The sequence below is a fragment of the Cherax quadricarinatus genome, unplaced genomic scaffold (genome assembly GCF_038502225.1).
Source record: "Cherax quadricarinatus isolate ZL_2023a unplaced genomic scaffold, ASM3850222v1 Contig10, whole genome shotgun sequence".
NCBI lineage: Eukaryota > Metazoa > Arthropoda > Malacostraca > Decapoda > Parastacidae > Cherax > Cherax quadricarinatus.
The window spans coordinates 340,177-366,990 of NW_027195036.1; positions in this window are offsets into that span (position 1 = coordinate 340,177).

Genomic DNA, 26,814 nt, shown 5'->3' on the forward strand with positions numbered 1-26,814 from the left:
CACCCTCTATGTCTCTCTCTCTCTCTCTCCCTCTCCCTCTCCTTACGACTTGTGTACATCACCTGAACAGTGACTAGTGTACACCACCTGAGCAGGTTGTTGCAGTTTCAATCTTATCTTATGGAGTATTACCTTGTTTAGCAGTAATAATTCATCCTCGTGCTATAGTTATCTCTGTAAACTCTCACTATATCTTCTGAGCCATCAACATTATTCTGCGTCTCTTCTGCTTTTCTTTTTTTCTCCTCTCTCGTTCTTCCTCTATTTTGCTATTGTTTTACATTTCAAGTGTTTCTCTCTCTACCGTGTGAATTTTGTGCTTTTATTCTCGCTTCTGCTTCGTCTTCGTCTTGTTCTGAAGGTTCTCTACGTCCCGACACACTCTGGACAATTATTCTATTATTTAACTTTTTATTCACCTCTTATTTTTGTACTTTATTCACGAACTCTCTCATCTTTCTTGCGTAGTTTCCTCTCTGGAATCTGGTTTCTCTCTCCTCCCTCCCTTCCTCTGCTCTTCTCAATTTTTACTTCTGTGAGCCATTCAAACGTTAATTCCCTTTCGTTGCACCAGATATTGTATAGGTGACTACCAGGATCACTGGTGCTAATTCATGTCTTCTCTCTCCGTGTCTCTGACATGATATTGTCTTCTTCATGTTACTCCTCCACACTTGTACTTCGACCTACAATTTGTATCATCTCCTCACTCTGGAAATGCAATCACCTCCATACTGTTACAATACAACATACTATCACCACACTATTTCCCCTTCGTCAACAAACTATCGTACTAGGATGACGTCGTCCCCGCCACACCCACCACTAAAACTATTCCAAGAAACAGCTACCCTTTGTTTATCTAACTAGAAGAGTCACAAACAGGTATTACCTGTGACTCAGGAGCGTGTCCTCCCTCCATAATACTCTTATATTGCCTCATGCTATATATTTGTTCTCTAGGAAGTGAAATAGCAGGTGTGGCCACACTCCCTCCTGATAATTACACCCACGAGTCTCTACTGTGTAAGACACACAACACAGCTCTCACCTCCATCACGTAATTACATGGAACAGTTTACTCAAATTTTGACACGCAATCCCTCCCACACCTGAGTCTTGCAACACGAAGCCTCCACAACTTACATTAAAATATCTGGGCTTCCCTTGCTTATAGCAAGATATTAATATTTCTCTCAGTGATATCTATAACCTCTTCTGTTATGCCTTCTCTTGCTTATAGGAAGATATCAATTATAATGTTTCTCTTAATATCTATAACCTCTTCTGTTTTACAACAGAAAAACCTGGAAAAATTTAGTTTATAAACTTCCGCACTGAACATAAAAATCTGTGCTGGTGTGGACAGAAATATCTGTGCTTGGTGTGGACAGAAACATCTGTGCCTAGTGTGGACAGACAGAGGTAAGTCAGTAATAGTATTAATGATAATTTATGGTAGACACAGCTGCTCAAACAACAGTTAGAGACAAAGAAAGTTTATTACAATATTCAGCTAATGCCCAGGACTGACGAGAGCCACTAGTGTAACCATCTAACTACGATGAGTGTCTGTAGCAATTAGAATTTACCAATAGGAAATGCTCACTATGAGGAACTCTAGCAGCTAGTACTGGAGCTCACTTCATGTTATTAACAATTCAGTCATTGTTAAGGTCATATTCTCTACTACACTAGTTCTGTTTATGATATTCACTTATGTCACTATGTCAAAGGGGTACAATTCCGTGACTGTAACAACATACAAATAACCTTGTCTCCCTCGCCTATATATACTGCCTACTTCACTCTTTCATGTTTTTGTGACTATGTTATTGTGAACTCTGCATGCTCTTTACAAATCCCTAGGTATCTTCCCCCCCTCTTCCATACATTTATTGAACAAAAGTACCAACCACTGCAAAACTATATCCCCACCTGCTTCTAACAATGCTCTCTTGATTCTATCAATCCCAGCTGCTTTACCCCTTTTCATTTTACCCACAGTCTCACGCACCTCCACCATTCCCACATCTGGCTCTTCCTCACTCCTACATGATGTTATACCTCCCTGCCCAATGACTGAAATTACTGCCTTCCTATCTTCATCAATATTTAACAGTTCCTCAAAATATTCCCAATACCTCCAACTCCCCATCTCATGTCTTCCACTCAGAGTCTAGAGACCTGATACACACACACACACACACACACACACACACACACACACATATATATATATATATATATATATATATATATATATATATATATATATATATATATATATATATATATATATATATATATATATTATTGGTATATACCGATGCACAGTACAGAGTCAGATGGCAGTATTAACCATGAGCTTCAAACAAATTTAAATATATAAATATTGTCGTTCCCGTGGGCAACAAATGAAAATTTAAAATACTTGAGCCAGCAGGACACAGAGTTTCAGATTGTTTCATCCATAACTTTGCAAATTTCCATTTTTTTATATAGACAGAGGTGTAAGGGATTATGAACCATTTTAGCCAGCAACCGAGGGATGAGTTTTGCTACATTTTATCAGTCACTTGAGTTACGCTCAGAATCAGTTAAAAACGGGATTGCGATGAGGTCAGGTTTGGCTTATCTGTCAGGCACAATGAACACTGTGCCTAAGGCCTACCAAAAAGCTTTAGGCTTCCCGAAATCTTGTACGAGTCAGATATGAGGGCAAAACTTATAAGTTGGTTTTAAACAATATGCTTATTTAACTTAATAAATCTACTTAATGGGGCTATATTAACATGTGGGAATATTAACATACCTATGGCTACATTAACATGTGGGAATATTAACATATCTATGGCTATATCAACATTCTAGTAGGTAAGATATCATCTGCAAATGTTGAAGAATCAATCCTGACTCAGTTCTGTTTTCTCATCCAAGACACACATGTTCAATCCTCGGTACCATGACAATATATATATATATATATATATATATATATATATATATATATATATATATATATATATATATATATATATATATATATATATAAACACTGATCTCTGGCTGAAGGAGACTCGAACCTACGAACCTTAGGACAAGGTACGCAGTGCTTTACCAATCTACCCACACTGGACCAATACCTTGGCGTGTAGCATTCGCTACACGTTTGATCCAAGGCAGCCAGCCTTCAGGGAGAAGGCTTACAGCTTTTCAGAAGTTTGGTATGGCAATGGGAAATCCTCTTTCACCTGTTCTTAGTAACCTATACATGGAATTTTTTGAAACAAGGTTGCTTAACACAATCCTCCCTAATAGAGCTAAATGGTTCAGATATGTTGATGATATTTTGTGTCTTATGCCCAAAAATGTAGATATACACCATTTCCTTGGAAAATTAAATAGCTTAGCCCATTCTATAAACTTTACTGTGGAGTTTGAAGAAAATAACTCATTACCTTTTCTAGATGTTTTAATTATTAAGGGTAATAATGAATTCAAATTTAAAATTTACAGAAAACCTACAAATAACTGTTCCTATGTCCACTATTATTCCTCGCATCAAGATAGTCAAACTGTCTGTTTTCTCATCAATGTTTTTGAGAGCTTTACGAATTTGTAGTCCTGAGTTCATAGATGAGGAAATATCCAAAATTTATGAAATAGGTAATGATTTAAAATACCCAAGAAATGTAATTGATAAATCTTTTAAAGTTGCTAGAAATACTTTTTACAATCCAAAAAGGGACAACCAGCCTTATTCAACTAAAAATATGTTGGTTCTCCCTTACCATGAAAACTTGGTTGATATGCCTTCTCTTCTTAAGACTTTTAATATTAAAGTTGTATTCAAAAATCTTGATACAGTAAAAAAACTTTTGATAAAGAATTCCCCCCAAAATGTTGATGGATGTGTCTATAAGATTCCTTGTAAAATTTGCGATAAAGTTTATTACGGTCAAACTGGTAAAAATCTCGAACTAAGATTAAAACAACATAAATATAGCATTAGAACTGGACGAGATTCCAATGCTCTATTTATTCATGTAAGAGATTTTAACCATCCAATTGATTTTCAAAAAGTTGAGAAAGTAGTATCAAGCAAGTCCATGGTCGACAGGAATATAATTGAATCTTGTTTCATAAAAAGCAGTTTTGACAATAATATGAATATTTCCTTTGGTTTATATAAATTAGATCCATTTATAATTAATAGAATTTGGGAAGAATTTAATAATACACTGGACAAATAATAATTTTAAAAATTTTCTTGGGTAGAATAGTTTGTTGGTGGTTGTGCAAAGGACCTGTCCAGTTGGGCCGGCGCGCGTCAGGTGTTTAACCGTTGTGGGATCTGATAGTGAGGTGCTGGCCAGACCCCTTATATACCTTCCTTGGATGCTTTACTTTCATAGTTCCTTGATAATGTGAGTAGTCACGAAAGCGCTTGGAATTTCTCTATTCTTTCAGAGTGGTTGTTTTGCGCATATATATATATATATATATATATATATATATATATATATATATATATATATATATATATATATATATATATATATATATATATATCTGGCCGATGGAGACTCGAACCTACGAACCTTCGGCCAGAGATCAATGTTTGTGTATATTTCGCTTGCTCTTGAGAATTCCTTACATAAGAACATAAGAAATGAGGAACACTGCAGGAGGCCTGTTGGCCCATACTAGGCAGGTCCTTTACAATTCATCCCACTAACAAAACATTTGCCCAACCCAATTTTCAATGCCACCCAAGAAATAAGCTCTGATGTGAAAGTCCCACTCAACTGTTTTTAAAATCTCTAATTGGTGGATACATGCAGGGGATGAGATGAAAAGCTGTAAGCCTTCTCCCTGAAAGCTGGCTGCCTTGGATCAACGTCTAGTGTGGTGAGAATGGTAAAGCACTGCGTACCTTGTTCCAAGGTTCGTAGGTTCGAGTCTCCTTCGGCCAGAGGTCAGTGTTAATATATATATATATATATATATATATATATATATATATATATATATATATATATATATATATATATATATATTATTTATTATTATCACACCGGCCGATTCCCACCAAGGCAGGGTGGCCCGAAAAAGAAAAACTTTCACCATCATTCACTCCATCACTGTCTTGCCAGAAGGGTGCTTTACACTACCGTTTTTAAACTGCAACATTAACACCCCTCCTTCAGAGTGCAGGCACTGTACTTCCCATCTCCAGGACTCAAGTCCGGCCTGCCGGTTTCCCTGAATCCCTTCATAAATGTTACTTTGCTCACACTCCAACAGCACGTCAAGTATTAAAAACCATTTGTCTCCATTCACTCCTATCAAACACGCTCACGCATGCCTGCTGGAAGTCCAAGCCCCTCGCACACAAAACCTCCTTTACCCCCTCCCTCCAACCCTTCCTAGGCCGACCCCTACCCCGCCTTCCTTCCACTACAGACTGATACACTCTTGAAGTCATTCTGTTTCGCTCCATTCTCTCTACATGTCCGAACCACCTCAACAACCCTTCCTCAGCCCTCTGGACAACAGTTTTGGTAATCCCGCACCTCCTCCTAACTTCCAAACTACGAATTCTCTGCATTATATTCACACCACACATTGCCCTCAGACATGACATCTCCACTGCCTCCAGCCTTCTCCTCGCTGCAACATTCATCACCCACGCTTCACACCCATATAAGAGCGTTGGTAAAACTATACTCTCATACATTCCCCTCTTTGCCTCCAAGGACAAAGTTCTTTGTCTCCACAGACTCCTAAGTGCACCACTCACTCTTTTTCCCTCATCAATTCTATGATTCACCTCATCTTTCATAGACCCATCCGCTGACACGTCCACTCCCAAATATCTGAATACGTTCACCTCCTCCATACTCTCTCCCTCCAATCTGATATTCAATCTTTCATCACCTAATCTTTTTGTTATCCTCATAACCTTACTCTTTCCTGTATTCACCTTTAATTTTCTTCTTTTGCACACCCTACCAAATTCATCCACCAATCTCTGCAACTTCTCTTCAGAATCTCCCAAGAGCACAGTGTCATCAGCAAAGAGCAGCTGTGACAACTCCCACTTTGTGTGTGATTCTTTATCTTTTAACTCCACGCCTCTTGCCAAGACCCTCGCATTTACTTCTCTTACAACCCCATCTATAAATATATTAAACAACCACGGTGACATCACACATCCTTGTCTAAGGCCTACTTTTACTGGGAAAAAATTTCCCTCTTTCCTACATACTCTAACTTGAGCCTCACTATCCTCGTAAAAACTCTTCACTGCTTTCAGTAACCTACCTCCTACACCATACACTTGCAACATCTGCCACATTGCCCCCCTATCCACCCTGTCATACGCCTTTTCCAAATCCATATATATATATATATATATATGTATACATATATATATGTATGTATATATATATATATATATATATATATATATATATATATATATATATATATATATATATATATGTATGTATATATATATATATATATATATATATATATATATATATATATATATATATATATATATATATATATATATATATATATATATATGAATATTTCCTTTGGTTTATATAAATTAGATCCATTTATAATTAATAGAATTTGGGAAGAATTTAATAATACACTGGACAAATAATTTTTAAATTTTCTTGGGTAGAATAGTTTGTTGGGTGAGTTGCGCAAAGGACCTATCCGAGTTGGGTCGGCGCGCGTCAGGTGTTTAACCGTTGTGGGATCTGATAGTGAGGTGCTGGCCAGACCCCTTATATACCTTCCTTGTATGCTTTACTTTCATAGTTCCTTGATAATGTGAGTAGTCACGAAAACACTTGGAATTTCTCTATTTTTTCAGAGTGGTTGTTTTGCATATTCCGAAATCACCTGTTTACTGTGATCTTATTGCATATATATATATATATTATTATTATTAATATTTTTTTTTTATTATCACACCGGCCGATTCCCACCAAGGCAGGGTGGCCCGAAAAAGAAAAACTTTCACCATCATTCACTCCATCACTGTCTTGCCAGAAGGGTGCTTTACACTACAGTTTTTAAACTGCAACATTAACACCCCTCCTTCAGAGTGCAGGCACTGTACTTCCCATCTCCAGGACTCAAGTCCGGCCTGCCGGTTTCCCTGAATCCCTTCATAAATGTTACTTTGCTCACACTCCAACAGCACGTCAAGTATTAAAAACCATTTGTCTCCATTCACTCCTATCAAACACGCTCACGCATGCCTGCTGGAAGTCCAAGCCCCTCGCACACAAAACCTCCTTTACCCCCTCCCTCCAACCCTTCCTAGGCCGACCCCTACCCCGCCTTCCTTCCACTACAGACTGATACACTCTTGAAGTCATTCTGTTTCGCTCCATTCTCTCTACATGTCCGAACCACCTCAACAACCCTTCCTATATATATATATATATATATATATATATATATATATATATATATATATATATATATATATATATATATATATATATATATATCAAAATAATCCATAAATTATGTTACCACAAGTTATATGCACTAATGGATCTCAACAGAAGTCTTTTGGCAGGGCTGCATCTTCTCTTGTTGTCACCTCCCTAGTTAAGAACGATAATACATTTGTTGAACCAGTCATATGAATTAACAACTGGGCGTCTACACTACAAAACTGAATTGTTTGCAATTCTAATGGCGCTAAAGCTAACTTATACCACTGAACTTGACTCTATCATCATTATTGATTCTATGTCATCATTAAAGGCTCTTGACTTTTATAATGACTCCAACAACATGATCATTGGAGAAGCCAGATACTAAAAAATCAGGGGCAAAAGAATTAATGTACAATTGCTATGGATCCCATCACACATTATATTACTCCTTCATGATAAAGTTGATATGTTAGCCAAGAAGAGTATCCAGAAGGAGAATGTAAAATATAACTTTGGTATAACTGTGTCTAGCATTAGGAATAATGTTAGGAGAGAAGTAAATAATGAAAATGATTGTTATAGGAATGAAGTTAGAAGTCTGAGTAGATCAATAACCCACTATGATAACATGAACGTAGATAAGTATGTTTATGGAGCAATGTGAGCAGACTGAATGATGTTGTAGTGGCCAGGCTTAGGCTTGGTTACAAGTACTGACTGATGTTGTAGTGGCCAGACTTAGGCTTGGTTACAAGTACTGACTGATGTTGTAGTGGCCAGACTTAGGCTTGGTTACAAGTACTAACTGATGTTGTAGTGGCCAGACTTAGGCTTGGTTACAAGTACTGACTGATGTTGTAGTGGCCAGACTTAGGCTTGGTTACAAGTACTGACTGATGTTGTAGTGGCCAGACTTAGGCTTGGTTACAAGTACTGACTGATGTTGTAGTGGCCAGACTTAGGCTTGGTTACAAGTACTGACTGATGTTGTAGTGGCCAGGCTTAGGCTTGGTTACAAGTACTGACTGATGTTGTAGTGGCCAGACTTAGGCTTGGTTACAAGTACTGACTGATGTTGTAGTGGCCAGACTTAGGCTTGGTTACAAGTACTGACTGATGTTGTAGTGGCCAGACTTAGGCTTGGTTACAAGTACTGACTGATGTTGTAGTTGCCAGGATTAGGCTTGGTTACAAGTACTGACTGATGTTGTAGTGGCCAGACTTAGGCTTGGTTACAAGTACTGACTGATGTTGTAGTGGCCAGACTTAGGCTTGGTTACAAGTACTGACTGATGTTGTAGTTGCCAGGCTTAGGCTTGGTTACAAGCACTTCTGGCAATTTGGGAGACACACAGATGATCAAACTAAATGCAAATTATGTGATCAGGCATATGGTCACTCTCTTGAACACTATGTGCTTAATTGTCCACTTATTGAGGAATACAGAGACAGACAGTATAATAACCTATGTGACATGTCAAGATATCTTATTAATGAAAATAAGATACCAGATATACTAAGCGAATTTCCTAAATTTACTTGTAACAGATAAGTGAACTGTTGATATGTAGGTACAAATCCAAATGTACACCTGCAACTTTTTTGGGTCTGATTCCTAGGCCTTGTGTGTACCCACATGCTCTCACGCTACCCTCCACAGGATGGATGTGGGGTGCACAATAAACTAGCCACTTCGGTGGCAAAATCTAAATCCATAAATTATGATACAGTATTCCAGAGAAGTAATTATGCCAAAGTATCATAAATCTATATAATATTTACATAACAATAAATACATTATATAGATTTATAATAATTAGATCTTTGTGTATGTTGTGGGTTCACAAGGAATTTATTGTGACCGAACTGGATTTTGAATATTATATACACTTGATATATACACTTCATACATTATTTACACAAATATACACTTCATATATACACTGCATATATCTGTCTGTAAATGGATATTATAGACGAAGAAATAAGAGTGTGTAGAGAGAGAGTTTAATAGAGCAGTGAATGGCATAGATATTGGTGGTTAGAGGCAGCAGTGCCACACAGTGTGATGTGCCACAGTAATTCTGACTCTTAGTTAAAACAGTTACGGTGATTTGTGAGTAGTAGCAGTGGTCATTGTGTTTACCATTGTAGTGATCATTGTGTTTACCATTGTAGTGGTCATTGTGTTTACCATTGTAGTGATCATTGTGTTTACCATTGTAGTGATCATTGTGTTTACCATTGTAGTGATCATTGTGTTTACCACTGTAGTGATCATTGTGTTTACCACTGTAGTGATCATTGTGATTACCACTGTACTGACCACTGTAGTGATCATTGTGATTACCACTGTACTGACCACTGTAGTGATCATTGTGATTACCACTGCACTGACCACTGTAGTGATCATTGTGATTACCACTGTACTGACCACTGTAGTGATCATTGTGATTACCACTGTACTGACCACTGTAGTGATCATTGTGATTACCACTGCACTGACCACTGTAGTGATCATTGTGATTACCACTGTACTGACCACTGTAGTGATCATTGTGATTACCACTGTACTGACCACTGTAGTGATCATTGTGATTACCACTGTACTGACCACTGTAGTGATCATTGTGGTTACCACTGTACTGACCACTGTAGTGATCATTGTGATTACCACTGTACTGACCACTGTAGTGATCATTGTGATTACCACTGTACTGACCACTGTAGTGATCATTGTGATTACCACTGTACTGACCACTGTAGTGATCATTGTGATTACCACTGTACTGACCACTGTAGTGATCATTGTGATTACCACTGTACTGACCACTGTAGTGATCATTGTGATTACCACTGTACTGACCACTGTAGTGATCATTGTGATTACCACTGTACTGACCACTGTAGTGATCATTGTGGTTACCACTGTACTGACCACTGTAGTGATCATTGTGGTTACCACTGTACTGACCACTGTAGTGATCATTGTGGTTACCACTGTACTGACCACTGTAGTGATCATTGTGGTTACCACTGTACTGACCACTGTAGTGATCATTGTGGTTACCACTGTACTGACCACTGTAGTGATCATTGTGGTTACCACTGTACTGACCACTGTAGTGATCATTGTGATTACCACTGTACTGACCACTGTAGTGATCATTGTGGTTACCACTGTACTGACTTACTATAATTTAATCTGACATTTATTCATTAATAATAACTTAAAGAACAACATTTAACACTGGAAAAATCATTACCTGGAAGGTTGTATCACCTGGGAACTGCCACTTAACTCATTAGTTAGTTGTGTAGTGTAGGTGAGTAGTTAGTTTGTGTAGTTGTTGTTGCATGGAAGTCAGCGTCCAGATATATAATTAATACTGAATATCAAGTTGATTTAGGTGTAGCCAAGTGACATGAGGCGAGTATCAGTACAGGAGAGTTTAGTTCATATTGTTTCTGTACTGGACGAGTACTGTAGTGGCACTGGATGAGTACTGTAGTGGCACTGGATGAGTACTGTAGTGGCACTGGATGAGTACTGTAGTGGCACTGGATGAGTACTGTAGTGGCACTGGATGAGTACTGTAGTGGCACTGGATGAGTACTGTAGTGGCACTGGATGAGTACTGTAGTGGCACTGGATGAGTACTGTAGTGGCACTGGACGAGTACTGTAGTGGCACTGGACGAGTACTGTAGTGGCACTGGACGAGTACTGTAGTGGCACTGGATGAGTACTGTAGTGACACTGGATGAGTACTGTAGTGGCACTGGACGAGTACTGTAGTGGCACTGGATGAGTACTGTAGTGGCACTGGACGAGTACTGTAGTGGCACTGGACGAGTACTGTAGTGGCACTGGATGAGTACTGTAGTGACACTGGATGAGTACTGTAGTGGCACTGGACGAGTACTGTAGTGACACTGAACGAGTACTGTAGTGACACTGGACGAGTACTGTAGTGGCACTGGATGAGTACTGTAGTGGCACTGGACGAGTACTGTAGTGGCACGGGACGAGTACTGTAGTAGCACTGGGTGAGTACTGTAGTGGCACTGGACGAGTACTGTAGTGGCACTGGACGAGTAATGTAGTGGCACTAGACGAGTACTGTAGTGACACTGGACGAGTACTGTAGTGACACTGGACGAGTACTGTAGTGACACTGGACGAGTACTGTAGTGACACTGGATGAGTACTGTAGTGGCACTGGACGAGTACTGTAGTGACACTGAACGAGTGCTGTAGTGACACTGGACGAGTACTGTAGTGGCACTGGATGAGTACCGTAGTGGCACTGGACGAGTACTGTAGTGGCACGGGACGAGTACTGTAGTGGCACTGGGTGAGTACTGTAGTGGCACTGAACGAGTACTGTAGTGGCACTGGATGAGTAATGTAGTGGCACTAGACAAGTATTGTAGTGACACTGGACGAGTACTGTAGTGACACTGGAGGAGTACTGTAGCGGCACTGGATGAGTACTGTAGTGGCACAGGGCGAGTACTGTAGTGGCACTGGATGCGTACTGCAGTGGCACTGGATAAGTACTGTAGTGGCACTGGACGAGTACTGTAGTGACACTGGACGAGTACTGTAGTGACACTACACGAGTACTGTAGTGACACTGGACGAGTACTGTAGTGACACTGGACGAGTACTGTAGTGGCACTGGCCGAGTACTGTAGTGGCACTGGACGAGTACTGTAGTGACACTGGACGAGTACTGTAGTGGCACTGGCCGAGTACTGTAGTGGCACTGGACGAGTACTGTAGTTGCACTGGATGCGTACTGCAGTGGCACTGGATAAGTACTGTAGTGGCACTGGACGAGTACTGTAGTGACACTGGACGAGTACTGTAGTGACACTACACGAGTACTGTAGTGACACTGGACGAGTACTGTAGTGACACTGGCCGAGTACTGTAGTGGCACTGGACGAGTACTGTAGTGACACTGGACGAGTACTGTAGTGACACTACACGAGTACTGTAGTGACACTGGACGAGTACTGTAGTGACACTGGACGAGTACTGTAGTGACACTGGACGAGTACTGTAGTGACACTGGACGAGTACTGTAGTGACACTGGACGAGTACTGTAGTGACACTGAACGAGTACTGTAGTGACACTGGACGAGTACTGTAGTGACACTGGACGAGTACTGTAGTGACACTGGACGAGTACTGTAGTGGCACTGGACGAGTACTGTAGTGACACTGGACGAGTACTGTAGTGACACTGGACGAGTACTGTAGTGACACTGAACGAGTACTGTAGTGGCACTGGACGAGTACTGTAGTGACACTGGACGAGTACTGTAGTGACACTGGACGAGTACTGTAGTGACACTGGACGAGTACTGTAGTGACACTGGACGAGTACTGTAGTGACACTGGACGAGTACTGTAGTGACACTGAACGAGTACTGTAGTGACACTGGACGAGTACTGTAGTGACACTGGACGAGTACTGTAGTGACACTGGACGAGTACTGTAGTGACACTGGACGAGTACTGTAGTGACACTGGACGAGTACTGTAGTGACACTGGACGAGTACTGTAGTGGCACTGGACGAGTACTGTAGTGGCACTGGCCGAGTACTGTAGTGGCACTGGACGAGTACTGTAGTCGCACTGGACGAGTACTGTAGTGGCAATGGACGAGTACTGTAGTGACACTGGACGAGTACTGTAGTGACACTGGACGAGTACTGTAGTGACACTGGACGAGTACTGTAGTGACACTGGACGAGTACTGTAGTGACACTGGACGAGTACTGTAGTGACACTGGACGAGTACTGTAGTGACATTGGAGGAGTACTGTAGTGGCACTGGATGAGTACTGTAGTGGCACTGGACGAGTACTGTAGTGGCACTGGACGAGTACTGTAGTGACACTGGACGAGTACTGTAGTGACACTGGACGAGTACTGTAGTGACACTGGACGAGTACTGTAGTGACACTGGACGAGTACTGTAGTGACACTGGACGAGTACTGTAGTGACACTGGACGAGTACTGTAGTGACACTGGACGAGTACTGTAGTGACACTGGACGAGTACTGTAGTGACACTGGACGAGTACTGTAGTGACATTGGAGGAGTACTGTAGTGGCACTGGATGAGTACTGTAGTGGCACTGGACGAGTACTGTAGTGGCACTGGCCGAGTACTGTAGTGGCACTGGACGAGTACTGTAGTCGCACTGGACGAGTACTGTAGTGGCAATGGACGAGTGCTGAAGTGGCACTGGACGAGTACTGTAGTGGCACTGGACGAGTACTGTAGTGACACTGGACGAGTACTGTAGTGACACTGGACGAGTACTGTAGTGACACTGGACGAGTACTGTAGTGACACTGGACGAGTACTGTAGTGACACTGGACGAGTACTGTAGTGACACTGGACGAGTACTGTAGTGACACTGGACGAGTACTGTAGTGACACTGGACGAGTACTGTAGTGACACTGGACGAGTACTGTAGTGACACTGGACGAGTACTGTAGTGACATTGGAGGAGTACTGTAGTGGCACTGGATGAGTACTGTAGTGGCACTGGACGAGTACTGTAGTGGCACTGGCCGAGTACTGTAGTGGCACTGGACGAGTACTGTAGTCGCACTGGACGAGTACTGTAGTGGCAATGGACGAGTGCTGAAGTGGCACTGGACGAGTACTGTAGTGGCACTGGATGAATACTGTAGTGGCACTGGACGAGTACAGTAGTGGCACTGGCCGAGTACTGTAGTGGCACTGGACGAGTACTGTAGTGACACTGGCCGAGTACTGTAGTGGCACTGGACGAGTACTGTAGTGACACTGGACGAGTACTGTAGTGGCACTGGACGAGTACTGTAGTGACACTGGACGAGTACTGTAGTGGCACTGGACGAGTACTGTAGTGGCACTGGACGAGTACTGTAGTGGCACTGGACGAGTACTGTAGTGACACTGGACGAGTACTGTAGTGGCACTGGACGAGTACTGTAGTGGCACTGAACGAGTAATGTAGTGGCACTTGACGAGTACTGTAGTGACACTGGACGAGTACTGTAGTGACACTGGACGAGTACTGTAGTGGCACTGGACGAGTACTGTAGTGACACTGGACGAGTACTGTAGTGGCACTGGACGAGTACTATAGTGACACTGGACGAGTACTGTAGTGGCACTGGACGAGTACTGTAGTGGCACTGAACGAGTAATGTAGTGGCACTTGACGAGTACTGTAGTGACACTGGACGAGTACTGTAGTGACATTGGATGAGTGCTGTAGTGGCACTGGGCGAGTACTGTAGTGGCACGGGACGAGTACTGTAGTGGCACTGGATGCGTACTGCAGAGGCACTGGATGAGTACTGTAGTGGCACTGGACGAGTACTGTAGTGGCACTGGCCGAGTACTGTAGTGGCACTGGACGAGTACTATAGTGACACTGGACGAGTACTGTAGTGGCACTGGACGAGTACTGTAGTGACACTGGACGAGTACTGTAGTGACACTGGACGAGTACTGTAGTGGCACTGGCCGAGTACTGTAGTGGCACGGGACGAGTACTGTAGTGGCACTGGACGAGTACTGTAGTGACACTGGACGAGTACTGTAGTGGCACTGGAAGAGTACTGTAGCGACACTGGAAGAGTACTGTAGCGACACTGGACGAGTACTGTAGTGACACTGGACGAGTACTGTAGTGGCACTGGAAGAGTACTGTAGTGACACTGGACGAGTACTGTAGTGACACTGGACGAGTACTGTAGTGACACTGGACGAGTACTGTAGTGGCACTAGTATCGTTCATGGTCTGTGGTCTAAATAATACCGTTTCACTCTCGAACCTTCCATGGCTGAGCAGTACCTCACATGTCACAGACTTGCATGTTACCTCACACGTCACAGACTTGCATGTTACCTCACATGTCACAGACTTGCATGTTACCTCACATGTCACAGACCTGCATGTTACCTCACATGTCACAGACTTGCATGTTACCTCACACGTCACAGACTTGCATGTTACCTCACATGTCACAGACTTGCATGTTACCTCACATGTCACAGACTTGCATGTTACCTCACATGTCACAGACTTGCATGTTACCTCACATGTCACAGACTTGCATGTTACCTCACACGTCACAGACTTGCATGTTACCTCACATGTCACAGACATGCATGTTACCTCACACGTCACAGACTTGCATGTTACCTCACATGTCACAGACTTGCATGTTACCTCACACGTCACAGACTTGCATGTTACCTCACATGTCACAGACTTGCATGTTACGTCACATGTCACAGACTTGCATGTTACCTCACATGTCACAGACTTGCATGCTACCTCACACGTCACAGACTTGCATGTTACCTCACATGTCACAGACTTTCATGTTACCTCACATGTCACAGACTTGCATGTTACCTCACATGTCACAGACTTGCATGTTACCTCACACGTCACAGACTTGCATGTTACCTCACATGTCACAGACTTGCATGTTACCTCACATGTCACAGACTTGCATGTTACCTCACATGTCACAGACTTGCATGTAACCTCACATGTCACAGACTTGCATGTTACCTCACATGTCACAGACTTGCATGTTACCTCACATGTCACAGACTTGCATGTTACCTCACATGTCACAGACTTGCATGTTACCTCACATGTCACAGACTTGAATGTTACCTCACATGTCACAGACTTGCATGTTACCTCACATGTCACAGACTTGCATGTTACCTCACATGTCACAGACTTGCATGTTACCTCACACGTCACAGACTTGCATGCTACCTCATATGTCACAGACTTGCATGTTACCTCACATGTCACAGACTTGCATGTTACTTCACATTTCACGGACTTGCATGTTACTTCACATGTCACAGACTTGCATGTTACCTCACATGTCACAGACTTGCATGTTACCTCACATGTCACAGACTTGCATGTTACCTCACATGTCACAGACTTGCATGTTACCTCACATGTCACAGACCTGCATGTTACCTCACATGTCACAGACCTGCATGTTACCTCACATGTCACAGACCTGCATGTTACCTCACATGTCACAGACTTGCATGTTACCTCACATGTCACAGACTTGCAAGTTACCTCACATGTCACAGACTTGCATGTTACCTCACATGTCACAGACCTGCATGTTACCTCACATGTCACAGACCTGCATGTTACCTCACATGTCACAGACTTGCATGTTACCTCACATGTCACAGACTTGCATATTACCTCACATGTCACAGACTTGCATGTTACCTCACATGTCACAGACTTGCATGTTACCTCACATGTCACAGACTTGCATGTTACCTCACATGTCACAGACTTGCATGTTACCTCACATGTCACAGACTTGCATGTTACCTCACATGTCACAGACTTGCATGTTACTTCACATGTCACAGACTTGCATGTTACCTCACATGTCACAGACTCACATGTCACAGACTTGCATGTTACTTCACATGTCACAGACTTGCATGTTACTTCACACGTCACAGACTTGCATGTTACCTCACATGTCACAGACTTGCATGTTACCTCACATGTCACAGACTTGCATGTTACCTCACATGTCACAGACTTGCAGGTTACCTCACATGTCACAGACTTGCATGATACTTCACATGTCACAGACTTGCATGTTACTTCACACGTCACAGACTTGCATGTTACCTCACATGTCACAGACTTGCATGTTACCTCACATGTCACAGACTTGCATGTTACCTCACATGTCACAGACTTGCATGTTACTTCACATGTCACAGACTTGCATGTTACTTCACACGTCACAGACTTGCATGTTACCTCACATGTCACAGACTTGCATGTTACCTCACATGTCACAGACTTGCATGTTACCTCACCTGTCACAGACTTGCATGTTACCTCACACGTCACAGACTTGCATGTTACCTCACATGTCACAGACTTGCATGTTACCTCACACGTCACAGACCTGCATGTTACCTCACATGTCACAGACTTGCATGTTTCCTCACACGTCACAGACTTGCATGTTACCTCACATGTCACAGACTTGCATGTTACCTCACACGTCACAGACTTGCATGTTACCTCACATGTCACAGACTTGCATGTTACCTCACATGTCACAGACTTGCATGTTACCTCACATGTCACAGACTTGCATGTTACCTCACATGTCACAGACTTGCATGTTACCTCACACGTCACAGACTTGCATGTTACCTCACATGTCACAGACTTGCATGTTACCTCACATGTCACAGACTTGCATGTTACCTCACATGTCACAGACTTGCATGTTACCTCACATGTCACAGACTTGCATGTTACCTCACATGTCACAGACTTGCATGTTACCTCACATGTCACAGACTTGCATGTTACCTCACATGTCACAGACTTGCATGTTACCTCACATATCACAGACTTGAATGTTACCTCACATGTCACAGACTTGCATGTTACCTCACATGTCACAGACTTGCATGTTACCTCACATGTCACAGACTTGCATGTTACCTCACACGTCACAGACTTGCATGCTACCTCACATGTCACAGACTTGCATGTTACCTCACATGTCACAGACTTGCATGTTACTTCACATGTCACGGACTTGCATGTTACTTCACATGTCACAGACTTGCATGTTACCTCACATGTCACAGACTTGCATGTTACCTCACATGTCACAGACTTGCATGTTACCTCACATGTCACAGACTTGCATGTTACCTCACATGTCACAGACTTGCATGTTACCTCACATGTCACAGACCTGCATGTTACCTCACATGTCACAGACCTGCATGTTACCTCACATGTCACAGACTTGCATGTTACCTCACATGTCACAGACTTGCATGTTACCTCACATGTCACAGACTTGCATGTTACCTCACATGTCATAGACTTGCATGTTACCTCACATGTCACAGACCTGCATGTTACCTCACATGTCACAGACTTGCATGTTACCTCACATGTCACAGACTTGCATATTACCTCACATGTCACAGACTTGCATATTACCTCACATGTCACAGACTTGCATGTTACCTCACATGTCACAGACTTGCATGTTACCTCACATGTCACAGACTTGCATGTTACCTCACATGTCACAGACTTGCATATTACCTCACATGTCACAGACTTGCATGTTACCTCACATGTCACAGACTTGCATGTTACCTCACATGTCACAGACTTGCATGTTACCTCACATGTCACAGACTTGTATGTTACCTCACATGTCACAGACTTGCATGTTACCTCACATGTCACAGACTTGCATGTTACCTCACATGTCACAGACTTGCATGTTACTTCACATGTCACAGACTTGCATGTCACAGACTCACATGTCACAGACTTGCATGTTACTTCACATGTCACAGACTTGCATGTTACTTCACACGTCACAGACTTGCATGTTACCTCACATGTCACAGACTTGCATGTTACCTCACATGTCACAGACTTGCATGTTACCTCACATGTCACAGACTTGCATGTTACCTCACATGTCACAGACTTGCATGTTACCTCACATGTCACAGACTTGCATGTTACCTCACATGTCACAGACTTGCATGTTACTTCACATGTCACAGACTTGCATGTTACTTCACACGTCAAGGACTTGCATGTTACCTCACATGTCACAGACATGCATGTTACCTCACATGTCACAGACTTGCATGTTATCTCACATGTCACAGACTTGCATGTTACTTCACATGTCACAGACTTGCATGTTACTTCACACGTCACAGACTTGCATGTTACCTCACATGTCACAGACTTGCATGTTACCTCACATGTCACAGACTTGCATGTTACCTCACACGTCACAGACTTGCATGTTACCTCACACGTCACAGACTTGCATGTTACCTCACATGTCACAGACTTGCATGTTACCTCACACGTCACAGACTTGCATGTTACCTCACATGTCACAGACTTGCATGTTACCTCACACGTCACAGACTTGCATGTTACCTCACATGTCACAGACTTGCATGTTACCTCACACGTCACAGACTTGCATGTTACCTCACATGTCACAGACTTGCATGTTACCTCACATGTCACAGACTTGCATGTTACCTCACATGTCACAGACTTGCATGTTACCTCACACGTCACAGACTTGCATGTTACCTCACATGTCACAGACTTGCATGTTTGCACTTGTTACCTCACATGTCACAGACTTGCATGTTACCTCACATGTCACAGACTTGCATGTTACCTCACATGTCACAGACTTGCATGTTACCTCACATGTCACAGACTTGCATGTTACCTCACATGTCACAGACTTGCATGTTACCTCACATGTCACAGACTTGCATGTTACCTCACATGTCACAGACGTGCATGTTACCTCACATGTCACAGACTTGCATGTTACCTCACATGTCACAGACTTGCATGTTACCTCACATGTCACAGACTTGCATGTTACCTCACATGTCACAGTCATGTTACATGTCACAGACTTGCATGACTTGCATGTTACCTCACATGTCACAGACTTGCATGTTACCTCCTCACATGTCACAGACTTGCATGTTACCTCACATGTCACAGACTTGCATGTTACCTCACATGTCACAGACTTGCAAGTTACCTCACATGTCACAGACTTGCATATTACCTCACATGTCACAGACTTGCATATTGCCTCACATGTCACAGACTTGCATGTTACCTCACATGTCACAGACTTGCATGTTACCTCACATGTCACAGACTTGCATGTTACCTCACATGTCATAGACTTGCATGTTACCTCACATGTCACAGACTTGCATGTTACCTCACATGTCAAAGACTTGCATGTTACCTCACATGTCACAGTCACAGACTTGCATGTTACCTCACATGTCACAGACTTGCATGTCACAGACTTGCATGTTACCTCACATGTCATAGACTTGCATGTTACCTCACATGTCACAGAACTGCATGTTACCTCACATGTCACAGACTTGCATGTTACCTCACATGTCACAGACTTGCATGTTACCTCACATGTCACAGACTTGCATATTACCTCACATGTCACAGACTTGCATGTTACCTCACATGTCACAGACTTGCAGTTACCTCACATGTCACAGACTTGCATATTACCTCACATGTCACAGACCTGCATGTTACCTCACATGTCACAGACTTGCATGTTACCTCACATGTCACAGACTTGCAGTTACCTCACATGTCACGGACTTGCATGTTACTTCACATGTCACAGACTTGCATGTTACCTCACATGTCACAGACTTGCATGTTACCTCACATGTCACAGACTTGCATGTTACCTCACATGTCACAGACTTGCATGTTACCTAACATGTCACAGACCTGCATGTTACCTCACATGTCACAGACCTGCATGTTACCTCACATGTCACAGACCTGCATGTTACCTCACATGTCACAGACTTGCATGTTACCTCACATGTCACAGACTTGCATGTTACCTCACATGTCACAGACTTGCATGTTACCTCACATGTCACAGACTTGCATGTTACCTCACATGTCACAGACTTGCATGTTACCTCACATGTCACAGACTTGCATGTTACCTCACTCACAGACTTGCATGTTACCTGTCACAGACTTGCATGTTACCTCACATGTCACAGACTTGCATGTTACCTCACATGTCACAGACTTGCATGTTACCTCACATGTCACAGACTTGCATGTTACCTCACATGTCACAGACTTGCATGTTACCTCACATGTCACAGACTTGCATGTTACCTCACATGTCACAGACTTGCATGTTACCTCACATGTCACAGACTTGCATGTTACCTCACATGTCACAGACTTGCATGTTACCTCACATGTCACAGACTTGCATGTTACCTCACATGTCACAGACTTGAATGTTACCTCACATGTCACAGACTTGCATGTTACCTCACATGTCACAGACTTGCATGTTACCTCACATGTCACAGACTTGCATGTTACCTCACATGTCACAGACTTGCATGTTACCTCACATGTCACAGACTTGCATGTTACCTCACATGTCACAGACTTGCATGTTACCTCACATGTCACAGACCTGCGTGTTACCTCACATGTCACATGTCACAGACTTGCATGTTACCTCACATGTCACAGACTTGCATGTTACCTCACATGTCACAGACGTGCATGGTACCTCACATGTCACACATGTCACAGACTTGCATGTTACCTCACACGTCACAGACTTGCATGTTACCTCACATGTCACAGACTTGCATGTTACCTCACATGTCACAGTCTTGCATGTTACCTCACATGTCACAGACGTGCATGTTACCTCACATGTCACAGACTTGCATGTTACCTCACATGTACCTCACATGTCACAGACTTGCATGCATTACCTCACATGTCACAGACTTGCATGTTACCTCACATGTCACAGACTTGCATGTTACCTCACATGTCACAGACTTGCATGTTACCTCACATGTCACAGACTTGCATGTTACCTCACATGTCACAGACTTGCATGTTACCTCACATGTCACAGACTTGCATGTTACCTCACATGTCACAGACTTGCATGTTACCTCACATGTCACAGACTTGCATGTTACCTCACATGTCACAGACTTGCATGTTACCTCACATGTCACAGACTTGCATGTTACCTCACATGTCACAGACTTGCATGTTACCTCACATGTCACAGACTTGCATGTTACCTCACATGTCACAGACTTGCATGTTACCTCACATGTCACAGACTTGCATGTTACCTCACATGTCACAGACTTGCATGTTACCTCACATGTCAGACATGTTACCTTGTCACATGCATGTTACCTCACATGTCACAGACTTGCATGTTACCTCACATGTTGCATGTTACCTCACATGTCACAGACTTGCATGACATGTTGCATGTTACCTCACATGTCACAGTTACCTCACATGCACTTGTTAGCTCTCATGTCACAGACTTGCATGTTACCTCACATGTCACAGACTTGCATGTTACCTCACATGTCACAGACTTGCATGTTACCTCACATGTCACAGACTTGCATGTTACCTCACATGTCACAGACTTGCATGTTACCTCACATGTCACAGACTTGCATGTTACCTCACATGTCACAGACTTGCATGTTACCTCACATGTCACAGACTTGCATGTTACCTCACATGTCACAGACTTGCATGTTACCTCACATGTCACAGACTTGCATGTTACCTCACATGTCACAGACTTGCATGTTACCTCACATGTCACAGACTTGCATGTTACCTCACATGTCACAGACTTGCATGTTCCCTCACATGTCACAGACTTGCATGTTACCTCACATGTCACAGACTTGCATGTTACCTCACATGTCACAGACTTGCATGTTACCTCACATGTCACAGACTTGCATGTTACCTCACATGTCACAGACTTGCATGTTACCTCACATGTCACAGACTTGCATGTTACCTCACATGTCACACATGTCACAGACTCACATGCATGTTACCTCACATGTCACAGACTTGCATGTTACCTCACATGTCACAGACTTGCCTCACATGTCACAGACTTGCATGTTACCTCACATGTCACAGACTTGCATGTTACCTCACATGTCACAGACTTGCATGTTACCTCACATGTCACAGACTTGCATGTTACCTCACATGTCACAGACTTGCATGTTACCTCACATGTCACAGACTTGCATGTTACCTCACATGTCACAGACTTGCATGTTACCTCACATGTCACAGACTTGCATGTTACCTCACATGTCACAGACTTGCATGTTACCTCACATGTCACAGACTTGCATGTTACCTCACATGTCACAGACTTGCATGTTACCTCACATGTCACAGACTTGCATGTTACCTCACATGTCACAGACTTGCATGTTACCTCACATGTCACAGACTTGCATGTTACCTTCACATGTCACAGACTTGCATGTTATCACATGTCACAGACTTGCATGTTACCTCACATGTCACAGACTTGCATGTTACCTCACATGTCACAGACTTGCATGTTACCTCACATGTCACAGACTTGCATGTTACCTCACATGTCACAGACTTGCCTGTTACCTCACATGTCACAGACTTGCATGTTACCTCACATGTCACAGACTTGCATGTTACCTCACATGTCACAGACTTGCATGTTACCTCACATGTCACAGACTTGCATGTTACCTCACATGTCACAGACTTGCATGTTACCTCAGACATGTCACAGACTTGCATGTTACCTCACATGTCACAGACTTGCATGTTACTCACACGTCACAGCATGTTACCTCACATGTCACAGACTTGCATGTTACCTCACATGTCACAGACTTGCATGTTACCTCACAGGTCACAGACTTGCATGTTACCTCACATGTCACAGACTTGCATGTTACCTCACATGTCACAGACTTGCATGTTACCTCACATGTCACAGACTTGCATGTTACCTCACATGTCACAGACTTGCATGTTACCTCACATGTCACAGACTTGCATGTTACCTCACATGTCACAGACTTGCATGTTACCTCACATGTCACAGACTTGCATGTTACCTCACATGTCACAGACTTGCAGTTACCTCACATGTCACAGACTTGCATGTTACCTCACATGTCACAGACTTGCATGTTACCTCACATGTCACAGACTTGCATGTTACCTCACATGTCACAGACTTGCATGCATTACCTCACATGTCACAGACTCACATGCATGTTACCTCACATGTCACAGACTTGCATGTTACCTCACATGTCACAGACTTGCATGTTACCTCACATGTCACAGACTTGCATGTTACCTCACATGTCACAGACTTGCATGTTACCTCACATGTCATGTCACAGACTTGCATGTTACCTCACATGTTGCATGTTACCTCACATGTCACAGACTTGCATGTTACCTCACATGTCACAGACTTGCATGTTACCTCACATGTCACAGACTTGCATGTTACCTCACATGTCACAGACTTGCATGTTACCTCACATGTCACAGACTTGCATGTTACCTCACATGTCACAGACTTGCATGTTACCTCACATGTCACAGACTTGCATGTTACCTCACATGTCACAGACTTGCATGTTACCTCACATGTCACAGACTTGCATGCTACCTCACATGTCACAGACTTGCATGTTACCTCACATGTCACAGACTTGCATGTTACCTCACATGTCACAGACTTGCATGTTACCTCACATGTCACAGACTTGCATCTTACCTCACATGTCACAGACTTGCATGTTACCTCACATGTCACAGACTTGCATGTTACCTCACATGTCACAGACTTGCATGTTACCTCACATGTCACAGACTTGCATATTACCTCACATGTCACAGACTTGCATGTTACCTCACATGTCACAGACTTGCATGTTACCTCACATGTCACAGACTTGCATGTTACCTCACATGTCACAGACTTGCATGTTACCTCACATGTCACAGACTTGCATGTTACCTCACATGTCACAGACTTGAATGTTACCTGTCACAGACTTGCATGTTACCTCACATGTCACAGACTTGCATGTTACCTCACATGTCACACATGTCACAGACTTGCATGTTACCTCACATGTCACAGACTTGCATGTTACCTCACATGTCACAGACTTGCATGTTACCTCACATGTCACAGACTTGCATGTTACCTCACATGTCACAGACTTGCATGTTACCTCACATGTCACAGACTTGCATGTTACCTCACATGTCACAGACTTGCATGTTACTTGCATGTTACCTCACATGTCACACATGTTACCTCACAGTCACAGACTTGCATGTTACCTCACATGTCACAGACTTGCATGTTACCTCACATGTCACAGACTTGCATGTTACCTCACATGTCACAGACTTGCATGTTACCTCACATGTCACAGACTGCATGTTACCTCACATGTCACAGACTTGCATGTTACCTCACATGTCACAGACTTGCATGTTACCTCACATGTGTTACCTCACATGTTACCTCACATGTCACAGACTTGCATGTTACCTCACATGTCACAGACTTGCATGTTACCTCACATGTCACAGACTTGCATGTTACCTCACATGTCACAGACTTGCATCACATTACTTGCCTCACATGTCACAGACTTGCATGTTACCTCACATGTCACAGACTTGCATGTTACATCACATGTCACAGACTTGCATGTTGCCTCACATGTCACAGACTTGCATGTTACCTCACATGTCACAGACTTGCATGTTACCTCACATGTCACAGACTTGCATGTTACCTCACATGTCACAGACTTGCATGTTACCTCACAAGTAACAGACTTGCATGATACATCACATGTCACAGACTTGCATGTTACCATGTCACATGTCACAGACTTGCATGTTTCACATGTCACAGATGCATGTTACCTCACATGTCACAGACCTTGCATGTGCATGTTACCTCACATGTCACAGACTTGCATGTTACCTCACATGTCACAGACTTGCATGTTACCTCACACGTCACAGACTTGCATGTTACCTCACATGTCACAGACTTGCATGTTACCTCACATGTCACAGACTTGCATGTTACCTCACATGTCACAGACTTGCATGTTACCTCACATGTCACAGACTTGCATGTTACCTCACATGTCACAGACTTGCATGTTACCTCACATGTCACAGACTTGCATGTTACCTCACATGTCAAAGACTTGCATGTTACCTCACATGTTATGTCACAGACTTGCATGTTACCTCACATGTCACAGACTTGCATGTTACCTCACATGTCACAGACTTGCATGTTACCTCACATGTCACAGACTTGCATGTTACCTCACAGTCACAGACTTGCATGTTACCTCACATGTCACAGACTTGCATGTTACCTCACATGTCACAGACTTGCATGTTACCTCACATGTCACAGACTTGCATGTTACCTCACATGTCACAGACTTGCATGTTACCTCACATGTCACAGACTTGCATGTTACTTCACATGTCACAGACTTGCATGTCACAGACTTGCATGTTACCTCACATGTCACAGACTTGCATGTTACCTCACATGTCACAGACTTGCATGTTACTCACATGTCACAGACTTGCATGTTACCTCACATGTCACAGACTTGCATGTCACAGACTTGCATGTTACCTCACATGTCACAGACTTGCATGTTACCTCACCTGTCCCAGTCTTGCATGGTACCTCACATGTCGCAGACTTGCATGTTACCTCACATGTCACAGACTT